This window comes from Marmota flaviventris, chromosome 15 (assembly GCF_047511675.1).
Source record: "Marmota flaviventris isolate mMarFla1 chromosome 15, mMarFla1.hap1, whole genome shotgun sequence".
NCBI lineage: Eukaryota > Metazoa > Chordata > Mammalia > Rodentia > Sciuridae > Marmota > Marmota flaviventris.
In genome coordinates this window covers 41164648-41187863 of record NC_092512.1, presented here as the reverse complement: position 1 = coordinate 41187863, position 23216 = coordinate 41164648, and the positions used below count along the sequence as shown (strand labels likewise).

The window sequence follows — 23216 nt, the reverse complement described above, 5'->3', positions numbered from 1 at the left end:
ATGAGGCCTGCTGGTATTGCCGCTGCAAATGGTTTGGTGGAGAAGCCGAAACTGGCTGCAGGAGAGACGGGGGTAATTGCAGTAGCAAAGCCTACCTGAGAAGGGAAGGGATCAAGAGGTGTTAGATAACCCACTCGTGTCACATAACCTGTGAGTGATGGGGCCTGCACTTGACCCCAGGGATGTTCATTCTGAGACTCTTTGAGTTCCACCAAATTATAGTTCAATCCTCTCCTTGGGAGCAACAAGAACCAGCACAATCCTCCAGAACACAGAGAAGGAAACACATTAACATATCAAATGTCAGCTGACCTGGCTTCCTACATACTAGATACTCAGGGCTCACAGAGGGCAAAGTAGGTCAGTGGGTTCATCGGAGGGAAGATGAGGATGAGAAGATGGGGCTGTCTGCCTGACTGATAAACTAAAACTCCCAAAGGAAGTCCAGTGCAAATGTGGTTGAATATTTCAAATCCATGACCCAATGTTGGCCTGTCTGAACTGAACTTGGTCAACTTGGTGTTGAACTTGGCAAGTCACCACTAGTCATTTCAAAAGGTTACATCATTAGCTTCCCATATGCAGATTGTATCCTCTGTTACCAGTGCCAAGGGACACGTGGCTTTGTGATTTTGCTTCTATAAACTCTCTTATCACAGCACTTGCGTGTTGCAGCCCAGATGTTAAACAAATCAATAAATAAACCTTGGCTTCACATTTTGTACAGACAAATTTAACTGACACAGACAAAAAGTCTCTTAGCTACTGCGCAGCCTCTGTGTCACAGGGGTGACAATACAGCCACACTCCCAACATTTCCTCCTCAACACTGTGGTTTTCACCTGAATAGATAGGTCGGGCTCCTAACCTTGGTAGGGCTTTGCTGTTTTCGTCACAGCAGTTTCCAGACATGTGCAGTTTATCTGAAGGCAAATGCGGATGTAATTTGGTGCCTTGGTACAGCTGATGACTGCAACGAAACCACGACTGGTACACTGTTGAGGAATGAATAAACAAGGAACTGACTGAGAGGTTTAATACAGCAAGGGATGGCTGCCTTACTTAGTGCTCAGACAATGGCATCTCAGTATTTTTAATCCAAATGGCAGGACACTAAATCCCTTGCATTTGTTTCATATCTTCTTACCCAGCTTTCTGCTAAATGCTCCATTTCATTCTCCAAAGTGTTTGTTTTGAAACCACCTATGTCCTCCTTCCTCTCATGGAAACCACCTGTAGCAGCCACCCCTGGAGCTGCTGCAAACATTTGTTTTTGATAACAGTGCATTTTGAACTTCTGTGGTTTCAATTTCTATTTTTGTACCTGACTGTTGTAACTTTTCGATCTCTTCATACCTTTTAGGGGTAGCTTTGCATTTCCCAGGCTTTTGTACTCTGCCCAACACGTCAGCTACATAAATTGTGATAAGACTATTGCAAAATTTTTCCATCATTATTACCCCCAGAAAATGCCTTGTGATAGACCAGAACTCTAAGAGGCCAGCACGTGGACATTTTCAGCCTTGTATTGTATCTTCAGCTATTCCCAAACATCAGAAACTGTGCCACGAGAATATCCTTTTTCTGAAAACTTGACCTGCAGTACAGAGGAGCACAATGGTATAAACCCCTCATTCCCAAATAGAAACTTGCTGTTTGTATTAGTCAGGGTTCTCCACTGACACATAAGACTCACTACTATACTCAAGTTTTATTTTGTTCTGAACTCTAGCCTACATCATTTAGAATTTTTCCTCCTTCCAATTAGCACCATCTGATTTTCATTCATTCAGCAAACACTCTTAATATTTAAAATCAGGAAAATTGCTTAATGATTTACAGTTTTCAACTATATTATTTAAATTGGTCCAAATGACAATTCAGAGAACAAAATCAGGGCAACCATTATTCCCATTTTTACAGGTAAGAAAACTAAGGTCTCCTGGCTAGCAAGTAATCAAACTTGTAATAAAAAATGAGTGAGATGCAATTCAGAATAGCCAAATTATGGAATCATCCCAGATGCCCATCAATAGATGAATGGATTAAGAACATGTGGTATATATCCATAGTGGCGTTTTTACTCAGCCATAAAGAAGAATGAAATGATGGCATTTGCAAGTAAATGGATAGAACTGGAGAACATCATGCTAAGTGAAATAAGCCAGACAAAGTAAATCAATGGGCAAATATTTTCTGTCATGTGGAAGCTAGAGCAAAATAAAAGAAAAGGCGGGGACAGGGAGCAGTGAAGTAGAAGAAGGAGATGGAGAGGGAAAGAGGAAAGAATGGGAGAGGAAATGTGAAAAGAATTTTAACAAAATCACATTATGTGCATAAATAAATATACCACAAGGAATTTCACCTGTATGTGGAAAGTGCCAATCAAGGATGGGTAAATGGATGAGCAAGGGGCAGACCAGTGGAGTAGGGGGTGGGTAGGAGAGGAACAGAGGGAAGAGAAACAGGGACTGAAATGGAGTGGGTCAGATTCTGTGCATGTGATTTTCTCAGATGAACCCACTTTGTATAACTCTAATATGTATACTATGCGTAATGCTCAAATTTAAACAAATGGGTGATAGGAATTCTGGTCCAGGAATTTTTCCTACCATAATACTGGCCATCAAGATGGCTAAGTTTCTCCAGCTTCAGCTGCATTCAAATCCCCTGGAGGGTGTGTTACAACACAGATTCCTGGGATCCACCCTCAAGCATTTCTGATTCAGTAGGTCTGGGATGAAGCCCAAGAATGTCATCATTCACACTCGTGGTCCTCTGCTTTCTCTCTCGCGGCTAGAGGTGGCCATCTGATCTAATTCTGGCCATTGGGATGTCAGAAGTCTTCTGAGAAAACCTGTGCCTTTTTATGAAAAGGAACAGAGTTGACTTTTCACATCTCTTGGTTCTTCCTGCCTAGAACACCTATGCAACACTTAAAGGTATAGAAGCCACATTATTTATGACCAATATGTTAAAATTAGCATGATAGGAAGAGTCCTGATGGCCCTGGACTCCTTTCTTCCAGTCTTCCTATTGTGTGAGAAAAGTGAATCTCCTATTATTTAAGCCACTGTAGTCAATCTCTGTTATTTGCACCCAAATGCATTTCTTTCTTTCTTTTTCTTCCTTTTTTTTTTAAAGCCCAATGCATTTCTAACTGATAAAGAGAAAAAGAAGAATAAAAAGGTGTATGATGGTTTGAGGACATGGCATTACACAGGCATTTTTAGGCCCTTTTCTATAGCTGACATTGTGCTAAATGAGAGAGGGTTCCTGCCCCCACCCCCAAGGGGTTCCTACTCAAGGTGAAAAGAGCACTAAATAAACACATAAATAATAATACATTTTGACAAGCAGAGGTATAAACAAATTGCTACAGAAGTGCTCAGAAGGAGCCCTGCCCAGGGAGTCAGTGAATTCTCCCAAGAGGTGACCTCTGAGCAAGGTCCTGAAGGGTAAATAAAATTCTGTCAGATAAAGAAGGAGGGGGGAGCTTTCTTCACTGTGTCTCTTCTCTCTCCTATCCTTGGGGTTCAGCTGGGGTGTATGAGGACAAGGTTGTAACAGAATTTCTAATTAGACAAAGGAGGATTCCAAAGCCCAAGCTTCCAAGCAGGACCAGCTGCAAAAAATCCAAAAGTATAAAGAACAAAGAAGTTGTAAGGATTAGCAATAGAAAATACTGACAGCTGGTCTAGGAAACCAGAAGTCTGGGGCTAAAAGACAAGAGCAAGAGAAAAGAAGGCAGACAGGACAGTAGCCCAAGAATATCAATGGAAACTCACTTCTCAATCAGGACAGAACCTCAGCAGTTCAATAAATACCCCATTTTGTTCTCATTGTGTTAATCCTCTTCGTGTTGCTATAACAGAACACCTGGGACTGGATAATTTATAATGAACAGAAGTTCATCTGGCATGTGATTCTGGAGGCTGAAAAGCCTAGAGTTGAGGGGACCATGTCTGTAAGGACTTTCTTGCTGCATCATCCCATGGCGGAAGGAAGAAGGAAGGAAGAAGGCAAGAGAGCTTATGTGCATGAAGGAGGAAGGGGCCATCATTATGAGCCCGTCCTTTTATCAGGAAGTTACTTCCAAGGTAACTTACCCTCTTTGTGGTAACATACAAATCCATTCATGAGTGCTGAGCCCCCATTGATCTTCTCACCTCTTGAAGCCCCTACCTCCCGACATTGTTGCACTGGGGATTAAGTTTCCAACATATGAACTTTGGGGGACACATTGAAACCATAGAACTTACAATTCAATTTCATTTTCACTCTCAGCCCCCATCCTGTTAGACTTGTGGGAAATTCAACCTTAGTCTTTCTGGGGCTTCCCCCTGCACCCACGGCTGGGCTAAAATTCTGGTGTCTTACTCAACCTGCAGGGCCTTGAGCTGCTTTATTATGTGACACAGTAATCTGGCAGAAGGATGCCATCTCCCTGATATATCCCTGACATTTCCATAAAGCACCTGGTACATCCTTTGGTGCTTCTAGAAAGCAGGGCACAGGTTCTTGCTTCTGGTGGGCCCCAGAGACTTATCTTTCTTCTCCCCAAGCCCAGGCCTCTCTTCTTATTCTGGGAAGTTAACTTTGTTCTCCACCTTCCCAATTTCCCCCAAGGCTATGAACAGATCCTTTTAGAAGGAAGAGAGGAAAAAAGGATATAAATAAATAAATAGAAAACAAACTTATGAACAATTACTGGGCTACATATTGATGGCAATTCTGTATTAAAGGACTCAGTACAGAACACACACATTCTAACAGGCATGAAGTCAGAGTCAGGAGAGGGTGTGAGGTGTTTGGAAACTGGTGAGTCCTTGTGGAATGAGGAGGAAGAGACTTGAGGGAATGCCAAGGGATAGACCATTTATGGAATTTGGATTTTATTCTGAAGGTATCAGAAGTCAGGAAAGTTCAATAATCTATGTGGAGACATGACTCTGTATTTTTTTTTTAAGGGGAAACTCTGGTAGAAGAGTAGGAGATTAAGTTGTGAGGAGCTTACGGCTGGCCCCAGAGATAAGCCAGATGAGGGCTCATAAGAGGTTAAGTTAGAGTAGCAGGAGAGAGAAACATAGTCACAGTTCTGGGAGAAAAATCAACTGAACTTAGTCATTGATTGGCTATGAGGGAATGATGACAATGACAAAGAAAGAAGTTGAAGAAGATTCCAAGATTTTTAGCTTGGAAGACTGGGCAGTTAATAGTCCTTTATCCAAGGTTTGGAAGACAGTGAGAGTGAGAGGGAATGGGGACAGGTGATGGGGAGGAGAGAACTAGACAAGCTTAGCACTGGTCATATGCCAGGTACTGTTTTGCATACAAAAACCATGTGAAGTAGTAGTAGCGTGCCCATTTCACAGCTAAGAAAACTAATAGCTCAGAGATGTTGTTCACCCACCTTCACTCAGAGAATAATGGTGTCAGGATTGGAAACTGGGATCTCCTTGGAAATTGGAAACTGGTATCTCCTTGGCCTGTAATCCATGCTTCTCCCCCACATGCTGCTTAGTGCCACGCAACTTTGGAACATTGGGGAAATCACTCAGTACTCTGAGTCTGGAGCTTGGGAGTCAGGCAGAAGGTGCAGGTATCACATTGGGAAACCTTATTATGCAAAGGATTCCTGCATCATGGAAACAAATGAGATCACCTGGGGTAAAGGTGGAAAGAGAAGACAAAGACAGACCCTGTGTACTGGGTTACACCAGTTAGTTCTGTGTTATGTGACAAATCACAGGACAGGCAAGGAGCAAGGTTAGGACTGTTTTTCCCATGGTGGAGTTCAGAGGTGAAGTTTCCAGAGGTGGCAGTTGGCTTCATTAGAGACCAAGCTCTTTTTCTTCTCCCATACTCTGTGTGTTCCATCTCAAAAAATGGCCTCTTTAAATCCCACCATCCTATTTCAGGCAGCAGGAAAGAGGAAGGGCTAAAAGAAAAAGGTGTCTGCCAGCTTAGCGAGTCTGCATTTAGGGAAGTCTTTCCAGAAGGCTGATCATGTAACTTCCACTTACATTGGCCAGAACTTGGAACCATCTTCAGGGTCGGCTGCAGATGTGGTTCTTTAGCTAGGCCCCTTACTGTGCCAACTAAACCAGGTCCTGTTGGTAGGAAATGAAAGAATGGAAACTGGGTGGGCCCTGTAAACTCTGCCAAAGTGGTAGTTGGAGGAAAGAAATAGACAAAGAAGAACATTTGAAGAGAGAGAAAGAAAGGAGAAAAGGATCCTATGAAAATTATACTGGTGAGGATGATTTTAGTTTCATGATTGAAAATCCAGCCCAAATTAGCTTAAACTTTGCTTGAATAACAAAAACCAAAAACTGCAGATAGAGCAGGTGTGTCCACTGGGACTTTAACTTCACACCTTTGCTTTTTTTGGATCTTCCCCTGTGTTGGCCTTGTATTCAGACTGGCTTTCCAAATAGTAATAACGCAGTATAAGCAGTTTCAAGATTCACATGCCTACCACACTGTCCAGAGCAAGACACGTCATTTTTTTTTTTGGGTGGGGGGGTACCCAGAATTGAATTCAGGGGCACTCAACTACTGAGCCACATCCCCAGCCCCATTTTGTATTTTTATTTAGAGACAGGGTCTCACTGAGTTGTTTAGCACCTTGTCATTGCTGAGGCTGGCTCTAAACTCAGGATTCTCCTGTCTGAGCCTCTTGAGCTGCTGGGGTTACAGGAGTGAGCCACCGCACCCAGCGACAGGTCATCTTTCTAGCAAAATTCCTGAAATGTGTTCATTCATTCAGAAATATTTCTGAGTACATACTGCATGCCAGACACATTTTGGGTTTATACCATCTATTCCCTGTACTAAAGCCTTTTAAAAGTAAGGCAGATCATGTCACAGTATGGCTCAGAACCTTCCAGTAAGGTCTTTACTTTCCTGCTGTCTCTATGTGAACTTCATAATCCCACCCTACCTCTCTGACTTGATCTTTTCCCTTGTTCACTTAGCCAAGGATGGCTAGAACAAGGCCCAGCTGGGCAGGACCCCTGTTTGTTTTATTCACATTGTCTCCTGCACACAAGATGTATGATAAAGACAAATGCTTGGCTTGTTAGCCAAGAAAGAAATACAAAAGAAAACCAAAGATGATATGTTTTCAACTACCAATTATCAAAAAGCAATTTATACCATTTAACCCAGTAATTCCAGTTCATAGATTCCTAAGAAACTAAGCCAAAATGCAGATGAAAAGAACTGGCCATAATTTTGTTTGTGATAGCAGAAAATAATCCAAATAGGTTACACCAAGAGACTAGTTTAGAAATTTATGGCATATTCATACAAAAGAATATTAAACTGCATCCATTTACAAAAATTTTGGGGAAGAATTTATTGTAACACAGGAAAATGCTTATATTGTCTTAACTGAAAAAAAGAAAGAAAGAAAAGCAGGACTATAAATGTATATCATACCTATATTCTCACCTATGGGAAAATGTTCATAGGAAAAAGGGAAACTCACCCAAATGTTCCCTCAGGGTCACACAGGAAGACTGGTTTCCATTCTTTCATGTGGCACACCTTTGTTGAGTTCTGTGATGGCCTCTCTATGCTAAGTCCTGGGAGTACAAAGATAACTTGGAAAGTTCTGCCCTTGAGAAGTTTATATCCAATTAAAATTTGACAAACTGTTCTGTGGGAGTAAATAAAGTCTCAAAAGATATAAATATAACTTGAATCCAAAAATATCACAGCACAAATGAGGCCAGCTGCAAGGTGGCCTTGCCTAGATCTACAAGTCCCAGGGTCAAAAAGCTGCTAGGGGCTGTGAGGTGGACTGAACTGTCAGTTGAGTTCTTGCAGACCCAAGTGCTGGAGTTAAGATGACCCTGGCCCTAAGGAACGAACACCAAGGTCTAGCTAATGGAATCGAAGGATGAAGCTGATATTTCTAAACAGTATTTATTCTCCAGTTTCTTGTGAGAAGAGATTTGGCGCAACTGTGCCTCTGTCCAGCCTTTGCTTAGAACCACCAGCCTGCATATGGATTGTGGTTACTCCTTCCATCTTGGGCAACTCTGCCTCCCCACCTCTTTGCCTGGTATGGTATCAGGGTCAGGCTGGTTAAAAAGCCTTTGTTTTCAGACTTCTCATAAATGAAGACAACAGAGGACGGTACCTCACATTTCCAGAATCTTTTATGTGTATTTCACATATAATCATATGCCACATAATAATGTTTTGGCCAACAAATGATTGCCTAATGATCATGGTCCCATAAGCTTATGATGGAGCTGAAAATTTTCTATTGCCTAGAGACATGTCTGCAGTGCAACCCATAACTCAAGTGTTTGTGGTGATCCTCATGTAAACAAATATGTTGTGCTGCCAGTCATGTAAAAGCATGACACATATAATTATGTATAGTACATGATACTTGACAATAATAAGCAACTATGCTACTGGTTTACTGGTTTAATATTGATTATATTATACATTTTATTGTTATTTCCAAGTGTACTCTTTTCACTTATTAAAAAAAAAAAAGGTTACTCTAAAACAGTATGCTGTTGTACCCTGGAATCAGCTCATGTATCTTGATAACTGTGTCTCTCAGTTGCATCAGGAGGCCATGTCCACTGACGGATCTATACCTAAGTTTGTGTAAGCACACTCCATGATGTTTTCATAACAATGAAATCACTTAACAATGCGTCCTCAGAACATATCTTCATTGTTAGCAATGCATGACTGTATTTTTCAAAACAAAATTCTGACTTATTTGCAAATCAAACAATGGTGGGGTTGCTTATAAAACCAACCAGCTACATTATTTATTTTCTGGCAGTGTCATTTCCACCTAGCTGCCTTCACCTATCAAATTGCAGCTATTTCACAAATGATAAGCAAACAAAATACTGGTTCCAGTAAGCTGAGGAAGAAAGCTCTTCTAGAAGGCTGCTTTCTGGAAAGTTCAAAGAGATTGTTCTTTAAAATTAAGATAGATTCAGGGTGCAAAGAATAGCTACAATGTGATCTTTAAACCAAAGGAAAATTCAGTTTCTGATTATAAAATAAGTGCAATTTGAAAATTCTTTTTTTTTTTCTTTTTGTACTGGGGGTTGAACACAGGGACAATTTGCCACTGACTCACATTCTCAGCTCTTTTTATTTTTTTAATTTTGAGACAGGGTCTCTCTCAGTTGCTGAGGCTGGCCTCCTGCATCGGTCTCTGAACTCTGTTTTTTTTTTTTGTACCAGGGATTGAATTCAGGGGTACTTAGCCACATCCCCAGCCCCCACTTTTTTTTTTTAAATTTTTTATTTTAAGACAGGATCTTGCTAAGTTGCTTAAGGTCTCGCTAAGTTGCTGAGGCTGGATTTGAACTTGCAATTCTCCTGCCTCAGCCTCCCGAGCTGCTGGCATTATAGGCATGTATCAACATGCTCAGCTGAAAATTCATTTCTTAAGAGGAATTCTCAATAACTACCCTGTCATTAGGACTCTTGTATCTCAAAATTACCTGTCTGGGTTCAAATTCTGGCTCTGCCAGTATTCTGTGTGACTTTGAGCAAGTTTCTAAATTTCTGGGTTTTTTTTTCCTCATTTGAAAATGGAAATTGGGGCTGGGGCTGTAGCTCAGTGGCAGAGTATATGCCTAGCATGTGTGAGGCACTGGGTTTGATCCTCAGCACCACATAAAAATAAACAAAATAAAGGCATGCTGTCCATCTACAACTGCGGAAAAAAAAAAAAAGACAATGGAAATATTGATAGGACCTACTTTATAAAGTCATTCTGAGAATTAAGTGAGCTAATATCTGTAAACATCTTTACAATTACCTTCATAATTCTTCTATAGAGTACTTGCCAAGTAAATATGTAAATAAAATAAAATGAAAGGGTAGTTTTTTTCTTCTGTCATTTGCAATTATCACAGGTAAAACCAGCCCATAAATTCGTTCTGTGACAATAAGATGAAGTGTTTGTTTCTCCTTTCTGTGTGTCCTTTCTGCCCTGTGTCTAGCAGGTGGCCATGCTTTCTGGTACCTGTGTGTTGAGGGATTTTTGTAGGGCAGGAAGCCCATGGAAACCGAAGGTACCTGAAGCGTGGCTTGTCCCATGTTTCCTGAAAGCCTGAGCCCACGGACCTGATAGGTGAGGCTAAGTGTCACAGAAGAGATGGAGGTGGGAGGGCTTGTGGGTACAAGAAGAAGGGACGGAAGAGGGGATGGAAGTCTCCCTGACAAGGGCAGGAAGCTGCAGACCTACAAAGCCTGGAGCTGTGGGACCTGGGCCAGGCCTTAAGGGAATGGCTGTGTGGTGTGCTAGGAAGGCAGCACCCATCTTCCCATGCCTCATGTGACCTAGAAGCAAGGTGCTCCAGACTCAGGGACCCTGGGATATTGGACTAGGAAAATGTCAGTCTTCACCATGAGAGATCCGAGGTCAGAGCAGCACTGATCAACAGAAATATAAGACAAATTTGTAATTTAAAAATATCTAGTATTGTGGATGTAGCTCAGTGGTAGAGTGCTTGCCTAGCATATGCAAGGCCCTGGATTCAATCCCTGGCACCACAAACAGTATTAATAAATAGAAATTAAAAAGGAGTTTCTGATTTCTCTTCTCAGGAGAATTTAAAAAGAATCTATGGCTTTCAGTGGGTGACTGATTAAGCAAATTGGTATACTCAAACCACGGAATATAGTGGAGTGGCAAAGAAGAACCGACTGGAGTCTGGCAGCCACATTAAAAACTATCAAAGGACACAAGTAAATTAATTTTAATAATATGTTTTGTTTATGTCTACAATATTATTTGAACATATAATTAATACATAATACTGAAATATTTTACTTTTTAAATTTCACTAATTGTGAAATCTGGTATGTAGTTTCTGCTTGTGGCACAGCTCCTTGTTAGTGGGAATTTAAAATGGTAAAACCACTCTGGAAAACAGTTTGGCCATTTCTTAAAACTAAACATGCACCTACTATCTAATCCACCAACTATACTTCCAAGCAGAGAAATAAAGACTTGTGTTCATATGAAAACCTGCACATGAATGTTTGTGGCAACTTTATTTATAATATCCCTAAACTAGAAACAACCCAGATGGCTTTCAGTGGGTGACTGGTTAAGCAAACCATGGTACACTCAAACCACGGAATACAGTGCAGTGGCAAAGAGGAACCAACTGTGGATACAGGTGATGACTTGCTGTTTCAATCTATTAGACCACCAGAAAAAGACAGTTCTATCTACCAGTAAACTTGCAATGAGAATCCTGCCTGGGACCTTGCTGTAATCTCCTTATTGATCTGCACGAGACTTGAAACTGCAAATAATACTGGGTGAGGTGGTGCATGCCTGTAATCCCAGCTACTCAGGATGCTGAGGCAGAGGAATCACAAGTTTGAGGTTAGCCTCAGCAATTTAGCGAGAACCCCATCTCATAAAATAAAATAATTTATTTTTAAAAAGTGCTAATGTCCCTTAGAACTAAATTCACTCTCTTTATCATGGGCAAAATTAAATTCCAATGTATATAAAAGATCTGAAGAAAGTATGAATTCAGACATTTTTATGTCACTAAAATTAGACATTAACTGAGTATTCTAAGGTTGTTTTTTTGTCTGTGTGTGGGGAAGGTGAGGGGTACCAGGGATTGAACCCAGGGGCACTTTACCACTGAGTCACTTCCCCATTCCCTTTTTTTTTTTTTGAGACAAGGTCTCACTAAATTGCCCAGGCTGATCTTGAACTTATGATCTTCCCAAATTTCTGGGATTACAGATGTGTTCCACCATGCCTGGCTCTCAGATCTTTGAAAAAAAAAAATCTCTTCTGAAGGTCTTATGAAAGAGGTGGCGATTTTAGTATGAGTTTAGTCCATATTTTTGAAATCTGGGAATTTTACTTTTTGACTTTATACACTTCTCTGTTATTTGAATTATTTGCCACAAATGTATAACTTTTGTAATGATCTTTAAAATCTTCTTTTGAAAATAAATTATATTCATAAAGTCTATGTAATAATCTGGAAAAATATTTATGAACTAATAACTAAGGGAAAAAGTAGAAATACGTGCAGGAGAATCATAACAATGTAAATAAAAAACATGACAAAATATAAACCATGTTCATTGAAGACAAAGGAAATACCTAAGAAATAGTGGTTAGGCTTATGTGTTGAGACTGTGGATAATGCTTTTGTTCTTCGTGTATTTTTGTATTTTACATATATTTTTTAAAAGCATATTCTCCATTTATGATGGGTAGGGATATTAAACCATCCATGGAGTTGGTCAATGGCAGAAGTTGCACATTGTGTAAAACAGTGTGTAGGGACACCCATGCTCAGAGGAAGATGTCACTGCAGTGCAGTTATTGTTCAAAGAAAAATGACACTGTAAACTGTAGTTAATGAATCAGGCATGAAGTTTTGTGGACATATGTTTAGCTTCATCCCCCTTCTTTCCAGAAACATCTTCTTTTGTTTAGTCATCTCTCAACAACCTATGAAATGCCTCGGGCTTCACCCCTGACTCACAGGAACAGAACAGGACCCAGGCCTACACCAGTCAGCAGGTCTTATTCCTCTTACCTTGTGAATGGTTCCAAGATGGCAAGTAATTGAAGCCAGTTAAACTTAAGTCACCACAAAGAGCATCTTCTTTTGGCTGGGGATGTAGTTCAGTGGCAGAGTGCTTTTCTGACAAATATAAGACCCTAAGGTTTGATCCCCAGCCCCACAGAAAGGAAAAAAAAAAAAAAGTTTTGTTTGCTTGTTTTTGCATGCCATACTTGAACTTGAAACTCTAAGGCTGCAGCAACTTCCGTCGTCATCTTACTTCCACATGGAGCCTGAGAATTAAGCAATGCATGGAAGAGAGAAAATCATTTGAGCCTCAATTTGGCCATACTGGGGCCAAGTCAGCTCTGTGATTGTTTAGCTCTGTGAACCAATGCATTTCCTAAGCCAGGTCAAGTTGGGTTTTTAGATACTTAGAACAAAAATCGTCCTACAAACTCTGCTTATAGAGATTGGCTTTAAAATGAGGACTAGAAAAAGAAATGTCGTATCTTTTATCCAGTGTTTTCTTGAGAGAACCAATGTTCTGATTCCTGACCTCCCCCCACCCTTCTCATCCCACCCTCCCACTATTCAATGGTCAGATATATTTCTCCCCTGAAGAAATAGTCATTTGTTCAGGTAGCCATGTAGCTCAGTGAAAATACCTCCTCAGGCTACCCCACTCTTATTTCTGATTCCAGACTCATCACCAAACTATCTTCTAACCTGTAGTTTGGCCTCTTGACTGGGTTGGGGTCAGGCAAGCACTTTCCCATTATCCATGTTCATGGTGGCATTATATTTGCTAAGTCAACCTCTTGTGAATTTGAGTAAGTCATTGGTTGCTGTAGTATGCTTGAAGGAGAAAACTTGAGATTCTGGATGCAAAGCCGAGAACAATCCCAACTCTATGGTGACCTTCCGTAATATGGAGGAGTCAGCCAGCTTAAGACTCTTCATATCTCTCTTTAGCTTCAGCAAGGTCATTTGTCTGAAAGAGGATTAATAAGGCAGAGTGTGCATGTTTGGTACGTGGTCCTGATGATACTATATGTAGGCTCTGGGCTGTGGTTAGACCTGAGTTTGTATCACCACTGTTTTGGGATAATCAAGGGCAGGTCAGTTACTCCCTGAGCCTCTATTTAATTCTTCTACTATAAAATGGTAATAATAATACTTTTTATGTAGGGTTGTTGCAAAAATTAAATGGAACAATATATATGAAATCTAAGCTCAAGAAAAATAATAGCTACTCAGAGGTGCATTTTCCATGAAGCTAATGAAGTTTCAGGTCCCTGAGAGGAGCCCTAAAAATGTATTCACACGGTCCTATATTTTTGTAAAATTTGCCAATTTAAGATATTGTTGCCATTATTTTTCTTAAATCAGATCCCTCAAATCTTGTGCCTTACAACAATATTATGAGATTGACATGGTTATTATTACAAATGAAAAAATGAGGCTTATGAGTAGTAACAACTTTTCTAAGATAATACTAGAAGTGATGAAGCCAGGATTCAAACTCAGGCAGTAGTATCCAGGGGTTGTCAAGTTGCTCACCCAGTTTCCCAAATTGGCTTGTACTGAAGAATCTCAAGGAACACATATTAATGTACAGATTTCAAGGCCCAAGTCATGATTATCAAGTTAGGATCTGTAGGGGAGCTCTAGGATTCTACTTTTAAAACTCTTCCCAGATGAATACGAGCAGGAAAAGTCACACTCTTACGATTACTCTTACGATTTTTAATCGGTTGCCTCCATATAGCAAGAGTTCAATATGAACTGGCTAAGACTGTGATAAAATTGTTTTTGTTGTTTTTACAACAAAAACCTCAATCTTGAAGTTTTCACAGAGGAGACAGAATTTTAACTGAGAACAGACAGAACTTCACAAAGAGGAAAATCCTGAGAACCCTTAAAATAGTAAAGTTTATCTGATCTAAAATAATTTTGGGTAATTTTGCTACTGGTTAACTGTTGTTGCTAAAATTTATTGTCAGCTCTGCCAAAGCTACTTAATAGGTTTTTGGTTGTTACTGGGGTTCCAGCCCAGGGCTGTGCTAGGCAAGTGCTCTTCCTCTGTATCTGGGCCCCCCCCCCCCCTTTTTTTTTATTTTGGGACAGGGTCTTTCCATGTTGCCGGGCCGGCCTGAAACTTGTGATCCTCCTGCCTCAGCCTCCTGAGTAGCTGGATTGCAGGTGTGTACCACCACGCCTAGCTGTTTTATTTTTAAAATGAAAGTTCTCCAGCTTATTTGAGCAAATGTGAAAATATCACATTTGGAAACTACCTGAAAAAGACCAAATGTGACTACAGAAGTTTCCAATCTAAAGAAAACAAATGTATATCAACAACAAGAGCTTTAACATTACCGATGAGCTGGATTGTGTTCACACATGCTGGTACCCTTTTGCCAAATGTATGTTTTCCCCATCGATTCTTAAATCTGGGGGAAGCAAAGAAAAAAATCCTACCAGAATGCTTGCCGATTTTGTGTCTAAATTCCTGAAGACTAATTTCCCACATGTAACATCTGAATTCCATTATGTTTTTCTAAGTACACAATCACAGGCTTCAAATATTTTGCAGCATGAAGATCCAATTCCTTTTTTGTAGGCAACATGTAGATATATCTTGTTTTTTTGAGCAACTTGGGTCATCTATAATTTTAATTAGTGTATTAGCATCATTGCTATTCAAAGGAATTGTTGGTTTAGTTGAATGGATATCTGCCATATTTGTTATTGGTTTGCATTTGCTGTCTTTGTTCTTTTTATTTATTTCTTTTTTGTAGTGCTGAGGACTGAACACAGGCTCTCTGCACCACAGTTAATTGTTTTACCACTGAGCTACATGCCTATCCCTTAGAATTATTTTTGTATTCTGCTCTTTTTCTGCCTTCTTGTGATCTTACTTGAATATTTTATGATTCTTTTTTCTCACCTTTTTTTAGCATACCAATTTTACTTTTTAAAACTTTGTAAAGTGGTTTGCAATGTACCTTCACAACAATTCAAGTCTATTTTCTTTTCTTTCTCACCCCATCCCCGAGTGAGGAGTGAACCTAGAGATGCTCTACTACTGAGTCACATCCACAGCCCTTTTTAGTTTTTATTTTGAGACAGGGTCTCACTAAGTTGCCAAGGTTGGCCTTGAATTTACTATCCTCTTGCCTCCACCTCCTGAGTTGCTGTGATTGCAGACGTGCCCTAGGACGCACGGCTTCCAGTTCACTTTCAAATAAGGCTATACTGGCTGGGCACAGTGGCACACATTTGTAATCCCAGCAAGTCAGGAGGCAGAGGAAGGAGGATCACAAATTTCAGGCCAGCCTGGTCAACAAATCAAGACCCTGTCTCAAAACTAAAATGCAATAAATTAAATGGGCTGGGAATATGAGTGGTAGAGATTCCTGGGTTCGTTGGTGGCAGTGTGGGGTTGTGGGAGGGTGAGGGGACAGGGACAAAAATAGCACTATACTTCTTTGTGGGCTTGTGAGGACCTTATAATAACAAAATAATCCTATTTCCTCCCTCTTGTCCCCTGTATCATTGCTGTCATTCATTTCACTTTCCTATAAGCATGTATACCTTAAGTGTACACAATCAAATACATTGTTGCTATCCCTATTTCTATTTTTTGGCAGTACTGGGAATTGAACACAAGCCCTCTGACATGTTAGGCAAGTTCTCTACCACTGAGCTTCATCCCTAGCCTTTTTTTTTTTTTTTTTTTGAGATAGTCTCCCAAAATTGTTAAGACTGGCCTTGAACTTGCAATTCTCCAGCCTTAGCCTCCCAGGTTGCTAGTATTACAGGTGCGCACCACTGCACTAGGCTTTAAGTTTTTATTTTATCTTCACTTATTCCTTCTTTAATGTTCTTCCTTTTTAAATGCAGATCTGAGTTTCCTTCTTGGATTATTTTCCTTTCCTTTAAAGATCTTCTTTTAACATTTCTGGTAGGGCAGAACTATTAGCAACAAATTCCCTCAGTTTTTGTTTATCTGAGAAAGTATTTCTACTTCACCTTTGAAGTATAATTTTTCAGGGTACAGAATTTTAGGTTGGTGGATTTTATTTTTTCTCACACCACTCTTCTTGCTTGCATGATTTCTAAGAAGTTGGATATAGGGCTGGGGTTGTGGCTCAAGTGGTAAAGTGCTTGCCTAGCATGTGTGAGGCACTGGGTTCGATCCTCAGCACCACATAAAAATAAAATAAAGATACTGTATCCACCTAATACTAAAAAATAAATATTAAAAAAAAGAAGTTGGATATGATTCACATGTTTCATATATGATGTGTGTGTATCGATGTAGGTATAAATATATAACTGTATCTGTATATCTCTGTATATCTATCTATCATCCATATATAGGATTCTTCAGGAATCTAATTTTTTTTTTTATAAATCAAAAATGATATGCCTCAGGGGGCTGGGGTTGAGGCTCCGTGATAGAGCGCTTGCTGAGCATGTGTGAGGCACTGGGTTCTATCCTCAGCACCACATATAAATAAATGAGTAAAATAAAGGTCCACCAATAACTAAAAAAGAAAGAAAGAGAGAGAGAGAGAGAGAGAGAGAGAGAGAGAGAGAGAGAGAGAGAGAGAGAAAACAAACATTACTGAAACATCAATAGTAATAAATCTCATGGAAAACTATTTAAAAAATGATATGCCTCAATAGGTTTGGAGGGGTTTGCGGGGGCATTCATCCTGCCTTGGTGTTCTCTGGGTTGGTTGTTTGGAGTCTGACATTAATTTAGGAAAATACTTTGTCAATATTGTTTCAAATATTTCTTTGTTTCTTTCTTCTCCTTTTGGTATTCCTATTACCATATGTTACACCTCTTGTAGTAGTTTTCCCAGATTCCTTGGGTATTCTGGTCTGTTTTTTTCAGTCTTTGCTCTTTGTTTTTCAGTTTGGGAGTTTTTTGTTGATCCATTCTCTAGCTCAGAGATTCTTTCCTAGTCCACTCTACTAGTTAGCCCATCAAAGGTAGTCTTCATTTCTGATACAGTATTTTTAAATCTTCATATTGGTTTTTGGTCCTTTCTTAGAATTTCCATCTCTTTGCTTACTGTGCCCATCTGTTTTTGCATGCCATTTACTTTATTAATTAGGGAAATACCCAACTCCAGGTCACTCTGGAGCCCTTGCCATAGTAACTGTTGTTTTGAATTCCCAGTTTGATAATTCCAGCATTACTGCCATGTCTGGTTCTGGAGTTGGGTATTTCCTTTCCCCCAGGTCAGTTAGGCTCTTGTAATATCCCAGCAAGTTAGCTTCTGGTTAACTAGTATTTTTCCTAGGGTGGACCTTGTTAAGGACACAGAGTGCTAATGGTGTATTTCGAAATGGTTCCATTTCCCCTCTTGAGAAACACATGGGGATTTTTCTCCAATATTTACTGTGAGAACTCGGTTGAGCCCCAGGAAGTAAAACTCACAAAAGTGTGGGGTCCCCATGGCATGACTGAGTCCCTTCAGAGTTCTTAATTTTCTGATGTGTCTGCACTGAGCCTCTAGTCATTCGTCAAGTGCAGTGCAGTTTTCCTGCCCCTCAGTGGTTCCTGCCACATTTCCACTCCTGACCTGGACCTCACGCTCTGCGTTCACCTGTCTATCTGTCTGATCTTGGGAGCAGCCGCTTGCCCCGAGTCTTCATCTCTCATATAGTTCAAAGAAGATGTGATTTTTCAGTGTGTTCAGCTTTTTACTTGCTATTGGGACAGTGGTGACTTCCAGACTCCGTACATGCAGAACTGGAAACCAGAAGTCCTATCCCAACTCATTTTTAATTTATTAAATATATGCAAAAGTACAGTAGTATATGAATCCCTAAGTGCCCATCAGCTAGGTTTAGTAATTATTAACATTTTGCTAATTTTGAGAAGCAGTTTAAAACTCCATAGAGACCGGTGCTTAACAGTTAAAGTATTTAGTGTTTGAGACTCAAAATAGTCACCCAAATAATTTGGAAGATGAAAAGAACTAATTTTTTAAAAATATTTATTTTTTAGTTGGACATAATATCTTTATTTATTTATTTTCCTGTGGTGCTGAGGATCGAACCCAGGGCCTCAAATGTGCTAGGCAAGCGCTCTACTGCTGAGCCACAACCCCAGCCCCACCCCCCAAAAAGAACTAATTTTAAGAAAAATTACCTGCATGATTTGGGGACAAACCCTTTTTTATATTGAAAACACTGTATAAATAGATAACAGATAATGTTAATTTTTTTTTTTCAGTTCTGGATTTGAACCCAGGCGTGTTTTATTACTAACTTCACTCCTTTTAAAATTTTGAGACAGGGTCTTAGTAAGTTGTCCAGCCCAGACTGGCTTTGAACTTGAAATCTTTCTGCTTTAGCCTTCCTAGTATCTGGAATCACAGGCACATACCTCTGTACCGAGAGGGCAAAACAGTTCAACTCAGTTCACTGGATTTGTTGAGTGTGGGGAGCTCCTCTATACTGGGAGATCAGAGAGAAGAGTCGCAATAGTGGAAAAATTGGTGTTTGAATGACACCATTGAGAATGGATTTCGTGCATAAAAACAATGTAGAAAGGGACAGAATTCCAGGCTGAGGGAACTCGGTGTGCAAAGATAGGAGGTGGGAAGGGACAAGGTGAGCGTGGGGGTGTGGTTTTATGACGGTGTTTGTGATGGAAGGGTAATTTAAGAGCTGGATGAATCTCAAAGGTGATATCATGGAACAGAGGTTAAAGCATAAACTCTGTTGACAGACAGACCTGTCTGGTTACCTACTGCCTCAGGTGACAATGCTAGGGGCCAGCCCAAAAGCATTCCCAGTGAGTGTCCCTTACTGGAGAGCTGCCTTTTCCTCTAAAGGGTGGAAATGCTAGATACTTATTTACTCTTAAAACTAGAGCATGGCCATGTGATCCAAATGTGGCACAGGGACTTGATGGGAAATCTGTAGGGAACTTCTGAAATGTTTTTTCCCTAATGAAAAAAAAAAAAAATCCCTACAAAAGCAAAAACTTCTTTTTGCCTTTGAATCCAGTTTTGTGACAGTGTGACCTCTGAGTTCTGGCAACCACATTGTAACCATGAAAACACAAGCCAACAAGGAAAGCTAAGGTGTTGAGGAGGGCAGAGGAGAAGATAGAGAGTGTTTTATTCTTTGATGACATCAATGTGCCATGCTACATATGCCACCCTGTGTTTGGAACTTCATGTTGTGTTCAATGATACATTTTCCTTATTGTTTAAGCCATTTCAATTGGCCTAACTCCTAGTTGATATCAGCTCAGAAAGTAGAAAACACATAATTCTCATACCTAGAGTATTTTTCCTTTGCAGCCTTTTTAAATTTTAAAAAATTATATATTTAGAACATATAAAAATGTATATAAATAATGTATTTCATATGATTTTGTACAAGTCTGTAGTTTTCAAAAAGCTCATCTCCAACAAAATCATGCATAACAGGGCTTATGGGGAAAATAGGGTCAGGGCCAGACCACTCAAGGCCTTAAGACATTTGAAGCAGCCACATATGATCGCACATCCCTGAAATCCCAACACAGGAGGCTGAGGCACGAGGATCACAAGTTCAAGGCCAGCCTCAGCAATTTAGTGAGACCCTCTCAAAATACAAAAAAAATTAAAAAGAACTGGGACGTAGCTCAGTGGTAAAGCACTGTTGGGAGCAATCCCTAACGACAACACCAACAACAACAACAACAACAACAAATAAATTTAAAGAAGGGCCCTGATTTAAAAAAAAAAAGCAATTATTCTAACAAAAATTCTGGCACAGTCCACTCTGCATTCGTAGCTAGCCAGCTTAGCCACACAGCCACACCTTCCCTCACAGACTTACATCCTGAAACATCTCTTCAGAGAAGGGAGCTCCTGAGCACATTTGTTTCTATAAAGGTAGCTTTCTTAAGTCATTTTATTTAAACATAAGGAGAAATGTCTTCATAATTTCTTATTTAAGCTCTGGACTTCCTCAGAGAATTAAAATAATAATAAAATAATGATGTGGAGGGTCACACAGTGTCCACTAACAGAAGGCACCTCTGCTGGGTCCTTAGCTTTTTTGTTGGGGTTCTCCAAGATGGGGAAGGCTTTCTCTTTGTGAGAATGCTCCTTCTGATCCCTTCAAAACACTGGCAGAACAGGAAAATCACACACGAACCATCTTGGTTTCTAGGGTAGTTGGTATCATTCCCCTACTCACCTGTCATGTGTCATAGCATTAAAAGAATGCCAACTGTGGTTTAAATGGTAAATTTTATATTGTGTATTTTTGACCACAATATTTATATATAGAGAGAGGTGGGGGGAGGACTTTGGGGAGATAGCTCAAGGGTAGAGCTTAAGCTCAGCATGTGTGAGGCCTTGGGATCAAGCACCTCTTCCTACAATAAATATTGAAGGCCTTCAAGAGCTTTTGTACATGAGGGTTTTATCTATCAATGTTTACTTCATAGTCATTGAAACTTTGAAATTAAAACAACAACAAAATACCGTTATGTATACAGGATCCCTGGCACTGGTGTATACGCCACTCAGCTTCAGAAACAAAACTTGATTGATATCACTGGGTTCCCTCCTGTGCCTCTCCCTGAATGTTCTGCTTTGTCACCCAGAGGTAACAACTCTCCAGGACTTGGTGCTTATCATTGCCATGTTTTTTCTTTTTTTGGTACTAGAGATTGAACCCAGGAGCATTTCATCACTGAGCTACATCCCCAGCACTTTGTATTCTTTTTTTTTTTTTTTTTGAGACAGGATCTTGATAAATTGCTTAGGGCCTAAGTTGCTGAGTCTGATCTTGAATTCGTGAGCTTCCGGCCCCAGTCACTGTGATTACAGACATGTGCCATCACACTCAGATTCTCTATGATTTTTCTTTTAATTTTTTAACCTGTTTTAATTAGCTAAACAGTAGAATGCATTTATGCACTTTGATATGTCATACATAGATGGGATATAATTTCTCATTTTTCTAAGTATACATGTTGCAGAATCATATTGGTCATACAGTCACATATATACATACAGTAATAATATCTGCTTCATTCTACTATCTTTCCTATCCCCACGTCCCCTCCCCTCCCATCACTTCCCTCTACCTAATCTATGGTAACACTATTCTTCCCTAGTCTCTATGATTTTTCTAAGTTTGAATATATCCCTGGAGACATATAATTCAAAAATTTTAAGCTAATGTAGTCATACTATCTATCTGTATTGCTCTTCAACTCCTGGTTTGTCCATCCTCAAAAGTGCCCACGGTCATCCACTCCTCCCCAATCAGGGGTACAGATCTCCCTAATACTTTTTTTTTTAAACATTTGTTGTTGTTGTTGTTTACCTTTATTATTTTTATGTGGTGCTGAGGTGCCTCACACATGCTAAGAAAGCGCCCTGCCACTGAGCCACAGCACCACCGCTGCCCCCCTCAACACTTTTTTGTAGACCTTGATGTCTTACTTCTAGTCCTTTCAGAAATTGTCTGATACACACACACACACACACACACACACAGCCTTTCGCCTCTCCTTTGGAGCTCCCTTTCCTACAGGAGGTACATTGTACACAAGTAGTCTTTTGTGTGACTCAGTATTTTCCAACCATAACAGAGCATTACAATAGAATAGGAGCTAACATTCTCCATTGGAGTCAAAATATATTTAGAATTACATCTTAGCACACTGAAACGTGTATAAGAGGAGAAGACATTATTGACAGGGACAGTACTGGCTGGTGGGACTGCCCAGTTTTAGGCTAGTTAGGTAACTGGGGAACTGGAATAAGACCCCTCCCCCCCATAAAGAAAGGCAAACCAGAAACAAAAAGAGGAAGTCAGAGATGAACTGCAAAGAACTCACTGAGGTTGAAACCTCAGTGTAACATTTTGCACAGCAGGTTCTCACAATGTTTTCTTGTTTATTTCAAACTCCTTCTTTTAGCCTGGCTTACTAGGCTGGCATCTAATCTCAATGCTTCTGAGTTAATTTATTCAATTTTATTATCTTTATTACAGCAGCTTCCACTAGGATCATCCCATTCAAGGGCCTCATCTGCATCTATAAAACTGTTAGGGAGACAAGGGTAATGAGGATGAATTTATAAACATTTTCACATGGCCTGTGGATTCTAGAGCCTATGCTTTCCAAATGAATCTGAACTGTGATGGTTATTGATTTCCAATGTACTACTTTCATAATCAGGAACTTCTTTCCTCCAGTTCTCTAAGCTCCCACAAGCCCATTTTTTTTTTAACATATGCTTCCAATGTTTATTTTTTAATTTTTTTTAATCAAATAGGGTATAATTTGATTAAAAAATTTCTCACTTTTCTGAGTGTACAGGTTGCAGAATCACATTGGTCATACAGTCACGTATATACATACAGCATTACTAGTGTCTATTTTATTCTTCTGTCCTTCCTATCCCCCCTTCCCCTCCCCTCCCCTCCCATCACTTCTCTCTACCCAATCTAATGTGACACACTTCTTTTTTTTTCCCCCTCACATCATCATATATGTATTCTGTATAATGATGAGGGTCTGCTTCCATCTTCCGTGCAATTTCCCTTCTCTCTCCCTTTCCCTCCCACCTCTCTTCCCTATTTAGTCTCACAAGCCCATTCTAATGACTCATACAGAGGGCT

At 40.0% G+C, this 23216-nt stretch overlaps 1 pseudogene; it reads left to right on the top strand.

Annotated features, from left to right (window-relative positions):
• Positions 1-23216, top strand: part of LOC114101734 (thioredoxin-related transmembrane protein 1 pseudogene) — a 35510-nt pseudogene continuing 12294 nt past the window's right edge.